The 17216-nt window shown below is 40.1% G+C and overlaps 1 protein-coding gene across 3 annotated transcripts in view; it reads right to left on the bottom strand.

The window, feature by feature from the left end:
• The window catches only part of GABRG3 (gamma-aminobutyric acid type A receptor subunit gamma3), a 707159-nt gene that overhangs the window by 474985 nt on the left and 214958 nt on the right, over positions 1-17216 (bottom strand). The gene's annotated exons all lie outside the window — the stretch shown is intronic.

The raw sequence follows: 17216 nt of genomic DNA, 5'->3' as shown, positions 1-17216 counted from the left end.
CTTTCTTGGAATCATTTTTGCTGTTTTGGACCATTTGTGCTTTCATTTTCATTTGTTTCCATATACTTTTTGATTTCTTCTTTGATTTCCTGGTTAACCCATTCCTTGTTTAGTAGCATATTCTTTAACTTCTGTGTATTCTAGATTTTTTTTTCTGGTTTATTTCTGGTTTTATAGTTTTGTGTCCAGAGAATATGCATGGTATGATTTTGAAATTTTTGAATTTATCGAGGTTTGTTTTGCAGGCTAATATGTAACCTATTTTGGAGACTGTTCCATGTGCCCTTGAAAAGAATGTGTCTTTTGTTGTTTTAGCATGGAATGATCTGAATATATCTGTTGAGTCCATCTGGTCCAGTGTGTCCTTCAGAGCCTTTGTTTTCTTGTTGATGTTCTGTTCAGATGATCTATCCACTGATGCAAATTGGGTGTTAATGTCCTCTACTATTATTGTATTATTATCAATTGGTACCTTTATGTTTGTTATTAACTGTTTTATGTATTCAATTGTTCCCACATTGAGTGCACACATATTTATAATTGTTATATTTTCTTGCTGGATTGTTCCCTTTATTATTATATAGTGGCCTTATTTGTCTATTGTTACAGTCTTTGTTTTAAAATCTATTTTGTCCAATAAAAGTATTGCTACTCTGGCTTTCTTTTGAGAAAAAAAAGAATCCATTTGCACGGCAGATGTTTCTCTACCTCCTCCCTTTCAATGTGCAGGTGTCTTTAGGTCTAAAATGTGTCTCTCCTAGGTGCATATAGATGGGTTTTGGTTTTTATCCATAATTCCACCCTAGGTCTTTTGATTGGAGCATTTATACATTTACATTAAAAAAAAATTGGTAGATATGTATTTATTGTCATTTTGTTACTTGTTTTGTGGTTGTTTCTAAAGATTTTCTCTGATCTTTCCCTGTCTTTCTCTCTTTCATGTTTTGTTCATTTTCTTTCATGATATATTTGGATTTCTTTCTCTTTATTCTTTGCTTATTCATTAGTGGTTTTTTATATATGGTTACCGTTAGGGTTGTATATAACCTCTTCTGTATATAACAGTCTATATTAACTTGATGGTGATATAAGTTTGAATCTATTCTTTTCTCCTCTCCTCCCCACACTTAAGGTATATGTTATTAGGTTTTTATTATTTTTTGTGATTTCCATGACTGATTTTTTACAGAAATATTCATTTTTCCTGTTTTTTTTGTTTGTTTGTTTGTTTCATATCTACCTATAAAGCCATTGTTGGTATTCTTTTCCACTCTAAGAGTTCCTTTAAATATTTCCGGCAGAGCTAGTTTAGTGGTCTTGAACTCCTTTAGTATTTGTTTTTCTGGGAAACTCTTTATCTCTCTCTCTATTCTGAATGATTACCTTTCTGTATAGTGTTCTTGGCTATTTTTTTCCTATAGATTTTTCCTATTCAGCATATTGAATACATCATGCCACCTTCTTCTGGCTTATCATGTTTCTGTTGAGAAATCTCCTGCTAGCCTTATGGATTTTTCCCTTGTAAATTGATGACTTTTTGTCTTGTTGTTTTCTTTATCACTACATTTTGCAAACTTAATTACAATATGTCTTGGTGTTGGTCTGCTTTTGTTGATTTTGTTGGGGGTTCTCTGTGCCTCCTGGATCTGGATATCTGTTCCCTTCCCAGATTTGGGAATGTTTCACCTAGCATTTCTTCAAATAAATTTTCTGCCTCCTTTTTCTTTTTCTTCTGGAACTCCTATAATACAAATTTTATTATGTTTGATGGAGTCACTGAGTTCCCTAAGTCTGTTTTCATTTTGTATAATTCTTTTCTCTGTCTTTTGTTCAGCTTGATTACTCTCCATTACGCCGTCTTCTAGGTCACTAATTTCTTCCTGTTTCTTTCAGCCTGCTGTTTATTCCATCAAACTATTTCCTTACTTCATTTATTGTACCCTTTATTGCTACAATGATTTCCTTATCTCTGTGTAAGGATATCACTCATATTTCCCACTCTTTTCTCAAGTCCAATGAGTATCCTTATAATTATTACTTTAAATTATGTATCAGGCATGTTACTTATATCCATTTTGCTAGATCTCTAACTGTGGCCTTCCCTTGTTCCTTTATTTGGGATAAATTTCTCCATTTCCTCATTTTGTCTGGCTTTCTGTGTCTATTTCTCTGTGTTAACAATGTCAGCTGTGTCTTTTCCTCTTCAAAGTAGTGGCTTTATGAAGAAGAGGTCCTAGAGTGCCTTGCAGTGCTGTGTTTCCTGTGCACCAAAACCTGGCACTTCAGGAAAGTATCCTCTGTGTGTTATTTACACCTTATTGTTGTGTCTGAGTCACTTTTCCTTTCAGTGCAATCATTTGCACTGACTCTCTGCCTGATTTGGGGTGTGCTTTGCTCTCTGTGGTGTTAGTGGGACTTAGTAAGCAAGCTCTGGGAGCGCATGTAGGACACAATTCCTACAACAGATCTTGTTCAGTACTGGCATGGCAGGCGGCTGTGCGCCAGGGCAGCCAGGGGCAAGAGGCTAGTTGCAGAGCCAAATAGTGGCTGGGGATGTGTGGCTAAGCATGGTGTGGCCTTTTAGCCTATTGTGGTAGCTGGCATGACCTAGGCTATGCACCTGACAGCTGGGTGAGGCACATGACTGTTGTCAGGTTTGCATAACTGGGTGGGGCCAGAGGTACCTATGGGCCCCCTAGGCAGGGTCAAGATAGTGCAGCAACCCTTGGAACATGGTGGTGTCTTGGGGTGGTGCATGTTTGGGTAGACACACAAGGGGGTGCACAGCTAAGCACAAGAGAGGTACACAGTGTCAGTGGCAGCTGTGTATCTGGCATCTGGGTGTGGGGTTTGTGAGTTTTTAACAAAATTTGCCCTCAGCCCAGGCCTGAAGCCAGCAGGTTTGGAGTGGGCAAGTTCCAAGGAGAACTTGTGGGCCTGATATACTGCTAGTGGGTTAGGTAGTAAGTGTTTGTGCAGCCCTGCCTCTAGCAGTTTTTTCTGCGCTTATGCTTGGGAGGCAGTGGAGGAAAACAATGCCTACCAACTCCCTCATTTTCAGAGAAGTCCCCTAACATCCTCAGAAGTCGGTGTGAATGTCTGTCCTCTGTTTGCCCCCTGCATTGTGTAAACGACCATTGGTAGGCTGTTTCTCCATGCAGGCTTCTCTTCAAGGGTGGCAAAGGGTTATTACGTGCCCTTCTAGTTCATCCAGTGGTGAGTCAGCTGATCTCCAAAGCTCCAGGTTCCAAGTCCTACCAGTTTTACAAAATTCCAGAATTAATATAAAAATTTAAAAACTAGAATTGGTTTTTAAAGCCAAACGTTTAAAGGGATTAGTCTTCCCCACGGGAGCTTCCTAGTTCAAGGGCTAGTTTCTTTGCCCTCTCTTGTGAGTACACAGCTCCCTCTCTCCTGTGGGCAGACTCCTTCTATCCTTCTGACTTTTGTAAACTTTCAGATGCAGCTTTTTCTCTATATTTAGTTGTGGAGTTTGTTCTGCCAGTCTTTGGATCACTGTCCAGTTCATTAAGTTGGATGTGGATGAACTCTTGTTGAAAATGTGGGACAGGGTGAGCTCAGGGTCTTCCTACTCCATCATCTTTCCAAGCTCCTCCAGTTCTGTTTTACTTTAAGATTTGTTTTCTGAATTTCAAGCTTCTGGAAGCTTAGAAGCTTGGAAATGTTAATTAGAAACAGAGGGACTGTTTAGACACTTTATTGATGGCTTCAAAATGTTAGGAGAGCATAAGATCAGGAGGAGACAGAATGAAATGATAACAAGCAGACACAGAACATCAGAGAGCTCCAGCCTTCAGGAGCCCTTACAGTGCTGCCATGCCAGAGGACCTCTTGGTCCCCAACCAGTCTTCCATTTGAGGACGACAGAACAACTTAACATTTGATGAACTGTCTTTAAGAACACCAAATTGCAAATTACATTTTCGAAAGGAGACTGCCTGAAGGGTATAGTTAGATCTATCCCTATAACTTAAGAATGATGACTTTTTATGTGTTCTAGGGACTTCCTGTGATTTTGAGCATATGGAGTGTTTGCTTGGGTCCCATGAAAGGTTCTGTGCTGCATAGTCCTGGTGAAGAGATGACTGAAGGAAGACAAGCTTCTTATCTTGAAGGAATGGTCAACTTCTGTTAGCCAAAATTACATTAAAGATGCAATATCTGGTCCTCTCAATGGACACAAGGAGACACATTTTCAACAAGAGTTTATCCACATCCAACTTAATTAACCAGCAGGTCTCCTGCTTGAAAGCGAGCATGTGTTTGTGAAAGTGCCTGTGTTTGTATGTATAGGTGCGTACATATGATAGAGAAAAAATTCACATAGCTGAAGCAGCCCAGAACTGCAAAGAATCCCTGGCTGGGAGAAGATAGGACAATATGCCACTAAAGACTATGGGAACTAGAAAGCTGAAAGTCATCTACATGGGGGAAAATGTATTCATGAATACTCCTCTTACTACACTCATTTTCTAGCATATGTAAAATAAAGGCCAGCTCTGTGGTCTGCAATTAGGAAGGGAAAGTTTAAAATAAATTACAGGTGTTCCATGAAACAAGATGGGATAGGGAGGGAGACAAACCATAAGTGACTCTTAATCTCATGAAACAAACTGTGGGTTGCTGGGGGGAGGGGGGTTGGGAGAAGAGGGGTAGGGTTATGGACATTGGGGAGGGTATGTGCTTTTGGGTAAATTGGAAGGGGAGGTGAACCATGAGAGACTATGGACTCTGAAAAACAATCTGAGGGATTTGAAGTGGCGGGGGGGTGGGAGGTTGGGGTACCAGGTGGTGGGTATTATGGAGGGCACGGCTTGCATGGAGCACTGGGTGTGGTGAAAAAATAATGAATACTGTTTTTTTGAAAATAAATAACTTGGGGGAAAAAAAAAGAAATTACAGGTGTTACTGGAGGCTGAAGAAAGAAAGAGGGATCTTTTCTTCTACTTTGGCCACCTGTCAACATTCAAACATTGACCTCAACTCTGACCCCTACCTAGGGCTCATGTGGCCTTGAATCTGTGGTCTTCAGAGACAGGCATTCCTGCATAGAAGTGGCCAGTCCCTGGTAAACTGGTCATGTTGTCCAGCCTCCATAAAGGAACTTGTATGTTTGCTGGACTATTTTTCTCATCCTACTAGTTAGCCCTAAACCAGACTTCCAGGCCTCAAAGATCCCGAGTTATTTATGTAGAGCAAAACTCTCAAGAAGCAGTTCCCAGTATTCAAAAATACTATGGACACAGGTCCACTATCCTTGGGCAGGTTGTTACGTTTGTTGTGTTGTGTTTGCTGCTCAGAATGACTGTTTATTTTTTTCCTTCTATATTCCTTTTTCTTTTTCTCTTATTACACACACGTGTGCACACACACACACAAACACACACACCTGGTTAGATGCTCATTCCATGTACTCCAGTGACATCCTATGTTGAGCTCTGCTGGTTAACTTTACCGCTGTACTCCGCTGGGTATTTGCCTTTCTAACTCTCTTCCTGACCTGCCCACATTTAAAAGGATAGCGGCCATGTCCCGCAGCTGCATATGCAAAAGACAGCACACTGGTAGGGATCCAAAAGGTACTCAACAGAGAAGAATTTCTGTTTAATCTCTTCTTTAGAAATCAAAGCAGATGCAGTTTAGTCAAGCAGCAGACAGAAGCTAAAGACAAATATTCTGCTCTATTTCTTCTCTCTACTTTTTATTTGTTTGGATTAGTGGGGATTATTCCAGGGAAGATGTGTAGTGATAACTGGGTATCGATATAGAATGTGGGAGATGCTGTTCTCTGCATTTCATAAAGTATAAATGAGCTAAAAAGCTGAAGGCAGCTAAAAGGGGTAGAGAATGTAAGCAACATCCATAAAAAATTTAAAATGAAGTAAATACCGAGGCCCTAAGAAAAGATTTTGTAGGGAGTGATGAATATAGCCCAGGAGTTGCACACTGGGACTTTCAAGTCAAGTCCACTTAAGGTATATACTTCTGTAAATAAACCTTCACTGGACACAGCCATGCCCATTCACATATGGTCCATGGCTGTTTCTACTACAAGGACATGGGTGAGCAATGGTGAGAGAGACCCAGTGGTCAAAGACTAAAGAATTTATCATCTGGACTCTTATAGGAAGACTTGTCTGACCTCTCATCTAACATGGAAAATGGGTCAGTCACTCTTCTTCCTCATGCCAGAATGCAAGCTCTCTGAAGGAAGGGGGTGCATCTGCTTTGCTCAGGGATGCATCTTGTGCTAGAGAAGCAATGCCATTGGTGAAGCACCAAATACTCGATGGAAATCCTGAACAGTTGACTAACATGCTACTCTCTGGAAAAACATGAATTTCTCATTTTGTTTCATGTAAAATTCCCAAAGGAGCATGTATTTTAAAAATGAAGAGTGCTGAAACAGTCTGTCTAGTATGGCTCATAGAATTCAACTTCATAACTAGTTAGATAATTTATAGTGAGAGGGAAAGCCATACTTGCCCCATATAAACTGAATTTAAACATAAAATGTCATAACTGCACACAGACAACGTCAGCCAAGAAATCTTGCTAAACTGTATCTGCTGTAATTTCTATGTTAAAGGGTCACAGATAAGCTGGTAAACAACATCCTACTTATTCTTCTGGGTTTTTTTTTTTTTGTTTGGAAGAAATGGAGGCATTATTTTATGAGAAAAGAAAGAAGAAAGCAAGAAAAAGAAAGGAAGGAAGGAAGGGAGAAAGAAAGGGAGAGGAAAGAAAGAAAATTAGAGAGGTGGGAAAGAAAAGAGAAAGAGAGAGAGGAAGGGCAGGAAGGAGAGAAGGGAAGGGAGAGAGAAATAAAGGAAAATAAATAAGACAAACCAGCCACAGAAGTTTATGTGGTGGGTATTCACTCATGGCTGCTGTGCTCACCCTCGCAGTAGGCAGGGTGAAATATTCTCTTTCATCCAGGCACCATCAGATGGGAACCAAGTTAATGCTAGCATTGAGATATGTTGCAGACAGTCTTGTTTTGTTGCAGTAAGGAACAAATCAGAGAGGAAGTCAAGCCATGAGAGATTCTGGACTCCAGGAAACAAACTGAGGATTATAGAAAGGAGGGGGAAAGATGGGGTAACTGGGTGATGGGTATTAAGGAGGGCACATATTGTTATGGGCACTGGGTATTATACACAACTACTGAATCATTGAACACTACAAAAGAAACTAATGATGATATGTTGGCTAATTGAACTTAACAACAACAACAAGAAACAAATTCACTTTAAAACAAAAGAGCATCACCTCCAGGACCAGATTAATACAATGGTTGTCATTCTAACCACACAATCAAAATAAAAAAGAAACAAAGCAGCCTGTCAATATGTGGTCTTTTTGTTCCAATAAGCTTTGGCTCCATCTATCCGTAATCCTTTCTTGTGAGGCCTTCCGTAAAATGCATATTTGACGTTCACTTGTATGTACTCCACTGGACACCAGCCTCAAGGAGAAGCGTGAGCTCCACTGCTGATTCCTGAGAAGGTCACTCCCACCAGGAGCATATGCAGCTGCCACTTCATCCACACTGCTTTCAAGGTCAAGTAAACACTCATTTAGAGAAGACAATAATTAAAGAAATAGGCAGATGTTTATTTTGCTATGGGGCGTGCCATTGGTATCTCCTCAACAAGCACTCCTATGAACATCAACTTTTTGCTCACATAATGGAACAGAGAGGCAAGTTTCGTTGTGAGAGCTGTTCAGGACAGAAGCAGGCAGCTAATATATCACATTTTAAATGCAATGGTTTTTGTTCTTTCTAGAGTTTCCTATAGAGGAAACCTGGAAGAAACCAGAAGGATCATTCCACCTACTCCTCCTCCCACCCTGTGCTTCCAGTGTTAGACAGACATCGACCTTGTAGCACTTACGACCTGTGTGCTCTTCGGCTAATTTCACCTCACTAAGCCTCACTTTATGGCATGGCATTTATGTTAAGCCCAGCAATAACCAGAACTGCAAAAGTTATCGAGTGCTTTCTATGCTCAGTGCCTCACACCAGGAGTTCTCATGCAACGTCTCCTTTAAATTTCACAACAACCCTGGGAGGTCTGCCCATATTTCATGGATGCAGAGCTGTGATCCACATGATCAAGGGCCCTGGTAGTGGTGTGGAGCTGGGATCTGCACCCAGAGCCAAATCCTCCAGAACCAAGTGAAATAAGTCAGCCAGAGAAAGACAAATGCACTACCATCTCACTTACATGTGGAATCTGAAAAACAAAACATAGATACAGAGAACAGATCGGTGGTTGCCAGGGATAGGTTGTCATGGCAGGGGTGGGGGTGGGTAAGAAATGAGTGAAGGTGGTTAAAAGGTACAAACTTACAGTTATAACGTAAATAAGTTCTGAAGATGTAATGTACAGCATGGTGACCGTGTTAATAATACTGTATTTTGTATTTGAAAATGACCAGGAGAATGGATCTTAAAAGTTCTCATCCCAAGAAAAGAGCTGCAACCATAAAATGTCACCACTTTACAATATATACATCTGGAAGTCATCATGTTGTACACTTCAAACTAATACAATGTTGTATGTCAATTACGTCTCAGTAAAATGGGGAAAAATATACTTTGAGAGTTTTTAATGTCCAGAACCATTTCAAACCTCCCTCCAAACAGCACTTTTTGTTATCTAAATGTGCAGTATTGGATAGAAAGCAGGGAATGGGGATCCAAACTGCTTGTTCTCAGTCTGGCTCCCTCTGCTTAGCTGTGCAACCTCGGGCACACATCTCCATCACTCAGTTCTCTCTCTTCTTATCTCAAGGCCAGGAGCGAAATGCTAGTTGAAAGCCAAGCCTAATGTTTTGTTTTGTTTTCTCTTTCCAGTCTTTCTGTAGCTAAGGGAGTAGGGGAGGTGGTAATAAAGATAACTTATTTTTATATCCTTATCATTCAGAAATCAACAACACGATCAGGCAGTTATTAGAAAGAAATGAGGTATGTTTGTCATCCATTTAAAACTCCAGCCAACCATTTCACTGCTTGCCAGGAGGAAAAAATTGAAAACAAACAAACTGGCTTGTCATCTGTGAAATAATATTTCACAAAGTCGAAGTCAAGGATTTAAAGAAATCCACCACCTAAGGCTCTTCTAAGATAAACTGGTCGTTCTTCAGTAAAAACTAAGAATAAATCATAAAGTGGGAGTTTTATTTTCTTGCTGTTTGCTCAATTTACCTTGGCATCACCTTAAGACTATGTCCTCAGTTATCAAAGGATTTTTTTTGTAGGTTTCTTGTAAACATTAGTTGCCCATTAGCAGCCCAAGCCGGTGGTAGCTCATTTCCGTCAAGTGGACATCTTGCTAGTTAGACCATTGAGCCCACACACAGCCAGCCCCCAGCAGAACCACTTTTGATTTGCAGCAGTTGAAAATCCAGCTGTGCACAGCTGGATATCCAGTGGGGCCACTAGAGTTCAGCACAAATCTCTTTAGTTGATGGCTGCGTGGGAAGCTCTTTTCTCTCTCTACCGGCCTCTCAGCTAAGAACCCTCCTCAGGTCATCTCATTCAAATCTCAGCACCATGCTGGGAAACAGGAATCTGTACCTCCATTGCATAAATCAGGAACGGAAGCCCAGGTGTGTCCTGGCATCAGGGCATATAGATTCAGAGCATGATCTCTGATTCCTAAGGGCCTCCTCTTAAACTTCATTTATGAAAAACAATAAAAGCCAGTAAAACTGTAACTCATGGAGTTGACTACCCAAAGTCTTGAGTATTTGAGAATAACTTCTCAGGCCCATGACTTTTTTTACTATAATTTTAAATAAACGCATATTTGAATAATAAACCTAACAAGACTACTTTGTGGGAGTGAATTATGTAGGTCCACACATCAGTTTGCATTCTGGCATAGAGCTTGAGGTCTATAAATCAGCCAGAGAAACAATAGAAAGTACCTGTGGTGAGGGACCATCCCCAGGACTGATGTGCAAGGGTGTCTCAGAATCTGCATTTTTATTGGCTTGTCAATGTTATTCTAAAATGCATGTCGACATTCAATTGTATTGCTTTTTACGAAGTAGTAACTCTCAACAGGATTCACGTATATTTTTCAGTCATATTCAGTTGTATTTTATAGTGGAAATGCTGTGCATTTGGTAGTTTTGGGAATTCATTGTACTTTCTTGTGTGCAGAACTGAATGGGAAAGATTGCTAAGTATATGGCATAAAAAAATTAAGTATATGGCATGTATGTCATTAAAAAGTCCAGAGATATCTTAACTAGGATCTTATGATCTGAATATGACCAGAACTTGTCATTCTTGGTGCTAGAGTCTTTGGTTTACTGCTTCTTACGCAGCACTTTGGGGAGTGCTTACATGTAACAACCACTCCCTAAGTATTTGTAAGTGAATGGATAATCATTTATCATTGATATATTATGTAACTGAAAAAGGAACAATCGCCTCCAGAAAGATGTGGCTTGGATGTACGTGTGTGGTCAGATGGCTTTGTGTATATATATGACAGTGCATTATCATAGAACTAATAGAATTAGCAATTCATTCAGACAGAAATCATGAAATCCATGTTTCTGGCCCTAAACTCTGCCCAATTCTTTCAGTGGCCACACATCTGTAACTCGGCCTTCCTTATTTGCTGCATGCACAGCTATTTGTATTGGGATATGTCTGTTACACAAATCCAGTCCCAGGTGTGAGTCTGGGTAAGACTTCTAGTAAATAGGGTGTGTGTTGGCAAGAGGGCTGTCTTCTTTTTCCCTCCCTGATCTAGAAGGAAAGATTTTGGGGATTTGGAATGGGGCATCATGATTATGCTTATTTTAGAATCCCCACGAAAAACATCCCCCAAATTGCCCACATGACATAAGCAGCTCTCAGTGGCTGTCAGTGGTGCAGGACTAGAGCAGAAAATCAGCTTTTAACAAACCATCCTTCCTACCAGGTGTCTGCTTGCAATGTCTTCACCCTGAAATGTTGGGAGATAAATAAATCTGATGGTGAGATATGAAGGAATTTATTGAATTTTAACTCTTCACCTCTTTAGGTCCTTACTTCACTGCTCCTTGTCATGAAGGTTGAAATTGGGGCTCATGTAAGTGGAGTCAGTGTGATCTACCAGCTAAACTAACAACTGATGTGAGAGAGGATTTTCCAACCGTGCTGTGGATTGAATGTGTCCCTTGTCCCCAAGTTCATACACTGAAGCTCTAATGCCCAATGTCAATGTGGGACGCAAAGGCAAAAGAAAAATTAAATTTCTGTGATGCCTGGTTGGTTCAGTTATATAAGCATTCTACTCTTGGTTTTGGCTCAGGTCATGATCTCATGGACCCTGGGATAGAGCACTACACTGGGATCTGCAATCAGTAAGGAGTCAGCTTAAGATTCTTGCCCTCTGCCCCTCTCCCCCTTTCTCTCTAAGTAAATGAGTCTTTAAAAAAAGAAAAATTAAATTTCCTTACTACCTATAGCCCACTGACAAGTCCTTGAAACAGGCAGAATGACATTTCTCTAGGAACACAGCTGCCTTGATTTAATACTTTTTAATTTTAATTCTCGATTTAATACTCAATTTAATACTTTGCTAAGAGCATAGCCCAACCCCCAGAATCCTGTAAATCTACTTTAACATATAAAAATTACTTTAGAAATTTCCTTTGGAAAATTCTACCCCCCCAATATATATGTTAGCAATCATCCCCCGAGCATATGGCCCACTGATATACATCTGAAGGGTCTCATGACTAAGGCTTTATTAGACAGTAATAAATGGCCTTTTTCTAACAAAAGCTTGCCCACCAAGGTCCTGGAAACCTTGTTTCCAAAATTCCTTAGAGACTTACACTATCCCTAACACCCTCCCAACTTGAAAGTATATAATCAGCCACTCCTCATGATCCCAATGCAGCTCTTTCCGCCCAGAGGTCTTATCCCTGTGCTTTAATAATCCAACCTTTTTGCACTGAAGATGTGTCAAGAATTCTTTCTTGACCATTGGCTCCAAACCCCACCACTTCAAACCATTTCAAATATAACTATATTTGGAGATAAGTCCTTTATGGAAGTAATTAAGGCAAAATGAGGTCATAAGCATGAGACTCCAAAGAGATGGGGTTAAATGAGTCTCTGCCATGTGAAGACACAGAGAGAAGGCTGCCATCTGCAAGACAATAAAGAAGGTCCTACCAGGAACCAAATCAGCTGGCACCTTGATCTTGGACTTTCCAGCCTCCAGAACTGTGAGACGAAACTTTCTGCCGTTTAAGTAACCCAGTCTATGGTATTTTGTTATTGTGGTCTGAGATGACTAAAACAAAGCTTAAAATACCAAACCAAAACAATTTTGTGCATTTGGTCATTCAGTCCAAATCTCAGTCCTAACTAAGAATTAGAGAATTTTCAGAGGCCATAAGGAGTATATATGCTAACAGTGACAGAGTGTGGATGGAAAGAGCATTAGTGTTAGTCAGTGGGTTTGGGGCCAGGGAGAATGAAGGAGGAGATAAAAGAACAATGAAAGAAAATAGAACTGATGGTGGTGGTGTTTTCCAATAGTGTCTAGAACTGACTCTGCTTGAACACATGCAAGCATGCACACGTGCACACACAGAGAGTATAGGTTCACATTAGAAATGGAATCTAAGTTGGGGTGAAGGGAATAGGGCAAATGATGATGTGGTTGGAGCCCTGTGTTGAGCTTAAGGGTATGAAAGGAGCCAGGGTTGGCTAACAGAAATACGTTGATCAGTGTATCTCAAGAAGGTGAATGCAAGCTACTATGTAGGAGTCTAGTACTTTACACAGAGGATACCAGAGCCCACCAGAGGGTGGGCTACCTGAGGATGAAAATGCATCTGAAAACAACTGTCACTAAGTGATCTGGGAGAATTTTACACCTGTTATCGTGTTCAGTGTCTTCTTTTTCTTTGCTTTTCCACTCAGGCCCTTGCCTATCTGTTCTCAGCTGCTGAAATCTACTCAGTCTTCTAAACTAACTGTCCCCATACCTCTACTTAGATAGTACTAAGTTTCTTCAGAAAGAATGTGGTGGTCATGACCAATTCATCTCTATCAGCCCTAGGTGCCAGCTAGCATCTTCATGAGCTCTGTGACATTAAGATGAAGCACACTGAGCCCACCATTTCCCGGGGAGAGCCAAGGATCCAAGGATTTCCAGCAGGCAGTCTATCAGCTAGCACAATGCACTCCAAGGCAGAACTGCTCTGACTCCTCAGAACTGCCTTCAGTTACATCTACAAGGTGATGAACTTACTCTGACAGCAGAGAACAATGGGGTAACAGAGATTAAAAGCAGAAGAGCTGTTTTGAGGCACACCAGGCTGAAGAGGAAACTGCTCCCCTCCCCCAGTTGACATCATTACATTGTTTCCTTTTCCAAGCACCCTGCACTTCCTCTGACCTGCAATACTGTGGCCTTTGAAATTGCTGCCATGAAAGAATAAGGAACAAATGGCAACAAGTAGGAATTCAAACTTTTGAAGACACAAGATAAATGGGTTCCTGACCCAGCAATAGAACCCTAGGGTGTTCTGTTTCTTTGTATTCTGTAAAGAGGTAAACTCTGAACATTTTCAAACTGCAAAGTGCTCACTTGGGTAATCCTTGATTAAAGTTTTCATACTATAGCAGAAGAGAAAATGATAAATTTCTTGGGAGTCAGACTAAGCAACAAGCTTAGTTCATCACAAAATCACAATCACATCACAAAATCAGAGGAATCTGTATTACAAAGAGGTTAGTAGGCCAAAAATAAGGGATTATAAACCTGGAGGCACCATTATCAACAAAAATGGAGAAAGCACAATGCACCTTTTCTGAATGTGACTAATCCATTATTAACTTGGATGCATATGACGGATGCATAGAGACACTGCATTGCAAAGGGCATGAGACAATGTGTGGGACATTGTTGCAAGCTGCTCTTTGAGGGAACACTGACAACACTGCTTTTCTAGATTGCTAAATTGGACACGTTTCAAAATGGCAAGTTGTGGCTCTTCATTGGTGATACTATTTTCATTTACAAAATATGTAGTATTTCTGATTCTGGCATTAATTTGAATTGCTGAAGAGGAATTTCACAATTTTTGACATTTAGGCTTGTATGATTTGTGGTTTTTAACCAAGAGAAAATATTAACTGAGTCAATAATACTCATAATCACTGTTGAAACATCTATGATTACTTCATATCATTTTTCATGATTTGGTTAAGTTAGTCTTCTTGGTAGCCCTGAAAAGTTTTTAGAAAGACATTGAAATGTGGGATGTCTGGGTGGCTCAGTCGCATCAGTGTCTGCCTTTGGCTCAGGTCATTATCCCCAGGTCCTGGGATCAAGTCCCACATTAGGCTCCCAGTTCAGTAGGGAGTCTTCTCTCTCTGCCTACCACTCCCTCTGCTTGTGTGCACTTTCTCTCTCTCTCTCGAAAATAAATAAATAAATAAAATATAATAAAAAAAGAAATTGAAATGCATTGAAGCATTCAAGTGGTGTCCTTCTGCTTAATGAACCACAGAAATGAGATACACGCAGGCAGGTATGACATACACAAACCACACTAATGTAGGAAACAAAGGGAAAAGAAAAAGTTATTAAATTTCCTTACTACTTGCAGCCCATTGATGGGTCCTTAAAACAGTCAGAATAATATTCCCCTAGAGTGACATTCACTACAGACTCAACTGTGTGAATGTTGACACTTTGCTAAAGGGCAAAAAGCAATCTTAGCCTGCCCCCCACCCTGCCCCAGGATCCTGTAAGTCTACTTTAACATATAAAAATTCCTTTAGAAAATTCCTTTATCTCTGCCTGCCCCCCAAAAATGATACCAGTTGGGGATCATCCCCACTGATATACATCTGAAGGGTGTCACTGAAAAAGGGACAGACCTGGAGAGATAGGTAGAGGGCTACAGGATCAGGCTCACAGAAATGCTCAAGCATAATGAAACCGGAGATATGGGAACAAACCAGATCACCCTGCCCTGGGTGTCAGAGGTAGGGTCTCTTTATGACCGTCACTTATGAGCAACAAAGAATAAGCAGACCCCAAGGAAGATGTGAGTCATCAAAGATTTTGTCACCAGCCCTTACTCCAACCAAGACATTACAAGAATGTTAAGACCACAAGCTCCCTTGTCAGTTTTAAATAAAAGACTATCAGTGGAAGGCCACTTTCAGGACCCCTGTCATTCCTGAGAGCTTTTTCTGTATCCTCGCTTAATAAAACTCACTCTCCTTTGTCTGCGAGACTTATTCTTTGACTCCGTGAGACAAGAACTTCACTTTCCTGCTTCAGAACCACCAACTCTTCCACACGATGTTCCATTAATCCAAGACTCATAACTTGAGCATTGTCACTGATGCTCTTTGTTGCTTTATTTAAAATCAGGCACTGAATTCAGCCTTTGTATCCCAGAACTTTCCAAGCTCTCCTTCCAGTGGAAAAGCACACAATGTAATGCAACATGGTGGGACTGGGCACTCCCAACTCTTGGAGCTTTCTGCCATGCAAGTTCTCAGACTGGTACTCTATGGCCCCCACTTCTGGGAAGCTTTTCTGACTTTTGAAGGCAGAGGCAATCACTTGTGTTAAAACGGTTAAACAAACAGGCCGTTAGACGAGTGGCTCTAATGCCTTGGCAGCCTATGTAAGCAAACCGAAACCTAAGCCAGAGTCAATTCTTATAAATGCAGTGGTATTCCAGAAAAAGAAATTTAGCGGGTGCCTGGGTGGCTCAGTTGAATCAGCCTGCCGCTCCCCCGCTTGTGCACTCTCTCTCTGTCTCTCTGACAAATACGTAAATAAAATCTTTTAAAGAAATGGAAATGAAATTTTTAAGAACAAACAAACATAAACAGTCAACTAGGCTTTCCCAAATAAGGAAACTGCTTAAGCTATAGCTAATCAAATCATTTCCTTTCTTTGCTTCTATGTCTGCTCCTTAAAAGCTTTGTCCCCTTTCCTGTCAGTGGGGCGTTCCTAACCACTTCTGGCTTGGCACTGCCTGACTCAAATTGATGTTTGTGCAAACAGAGATGAAAATTTTAGGGTGCCTCAGTCTAACTTTTAACAGTAGAAATAAACTACCAATGTTTAAAGTAACAATAAAACCACTTGTACTTTTAGCCATAATTCTTCATACTTTGTAATTGCTGTACTCATCATGTTCTGTTATAATGACTTCCTACCACCCTTGTCTCCTTAATTAGCATAGTTAATTAGCATAACCTGGGATGACACCACACTATTCAGTAAACATTAGTTCATAAGTAAGTAGTTTAAGAATAAGTATCATTACCTTTCTTAAGCTCATAGTAGTTTTTTTGGTGCTGGTAAGTGCTAGAGCCCCATTACACTGATTCTATAGCTGTGTTTCTTGGGAATGAACTATATATAAATATAAAGTATAAGTATAAAATATAAATATATAAATATAAAATATAAGTATAATACAAGTAAAATATAAGTATAAAAGGGGTGGGTAGTCAAGGTAGCTGGGAGCATGCTGACTGCTGACTTTCTTTACGAAATTCATTATTATATACATTGCTATTATATGTATGTGCATTGCATTAGCATACCAAAGAGTGTGTTGATCTCTTAAAAGAGAAAAAGGAACAGATTTTCACTATAGTGTACATCTGAAGCTGATGCAACATTGTGTTTCAATTACTTTAATAAAATAAAAACTAAAAGAACAGGTTTAATTTTACTTAGGAGACATATTTAAGCTACAGAATTTTTTTTTTTTTTGCTTATTATCATTTTTCTCTGCATGTCTATTTACATAGGCTAAAATAAGTTTCCCTAATACCAGTTTTGTGCTCCAAGCCTTTTTTCTTTTCTTTTCTTTTCTTTTTTTCCTTTAAGCTCCAAGCCTTTTTAATACAAGGTTGCTAAGAGCTACTCTCTAAGCCTTTTTCTGGTTTGCCCCAGACCCGCTGCTCCAAACCATTCTGCTGGGTGACTCCGCAGGTGTGCTTAAGAGGAAGGGACAATGGCTCTTTTCTTTCATTGTAACCAGCAGTTAGAGGTGAACTAGAAATGTTTAAAGCAACAACTGAACTATTCTTAGCACAAAGGTCAGGATGCATTGTAAGGCAAAGAGAATAAAGCATCCCTTCTTTAGGACAATCCTGAGGGATGTTGAAACTTCAGGGGCCC

Source organism: Neovison vison, chromosome 13 (assembly GCF_020171115.1).
Source record: "Neovison vison isolate M4711 chromosome 13, ASM_NN_V1, whole genome shotgun sequence".
NCBI lineage: Eukaryota > Metazoa > Chordata > Mammalia > Carnivora > Mustelidae > Neogale > Neogale vison.
This window is presented reverse-complemented; position numbering and strand designations above follow the sequence as displayed.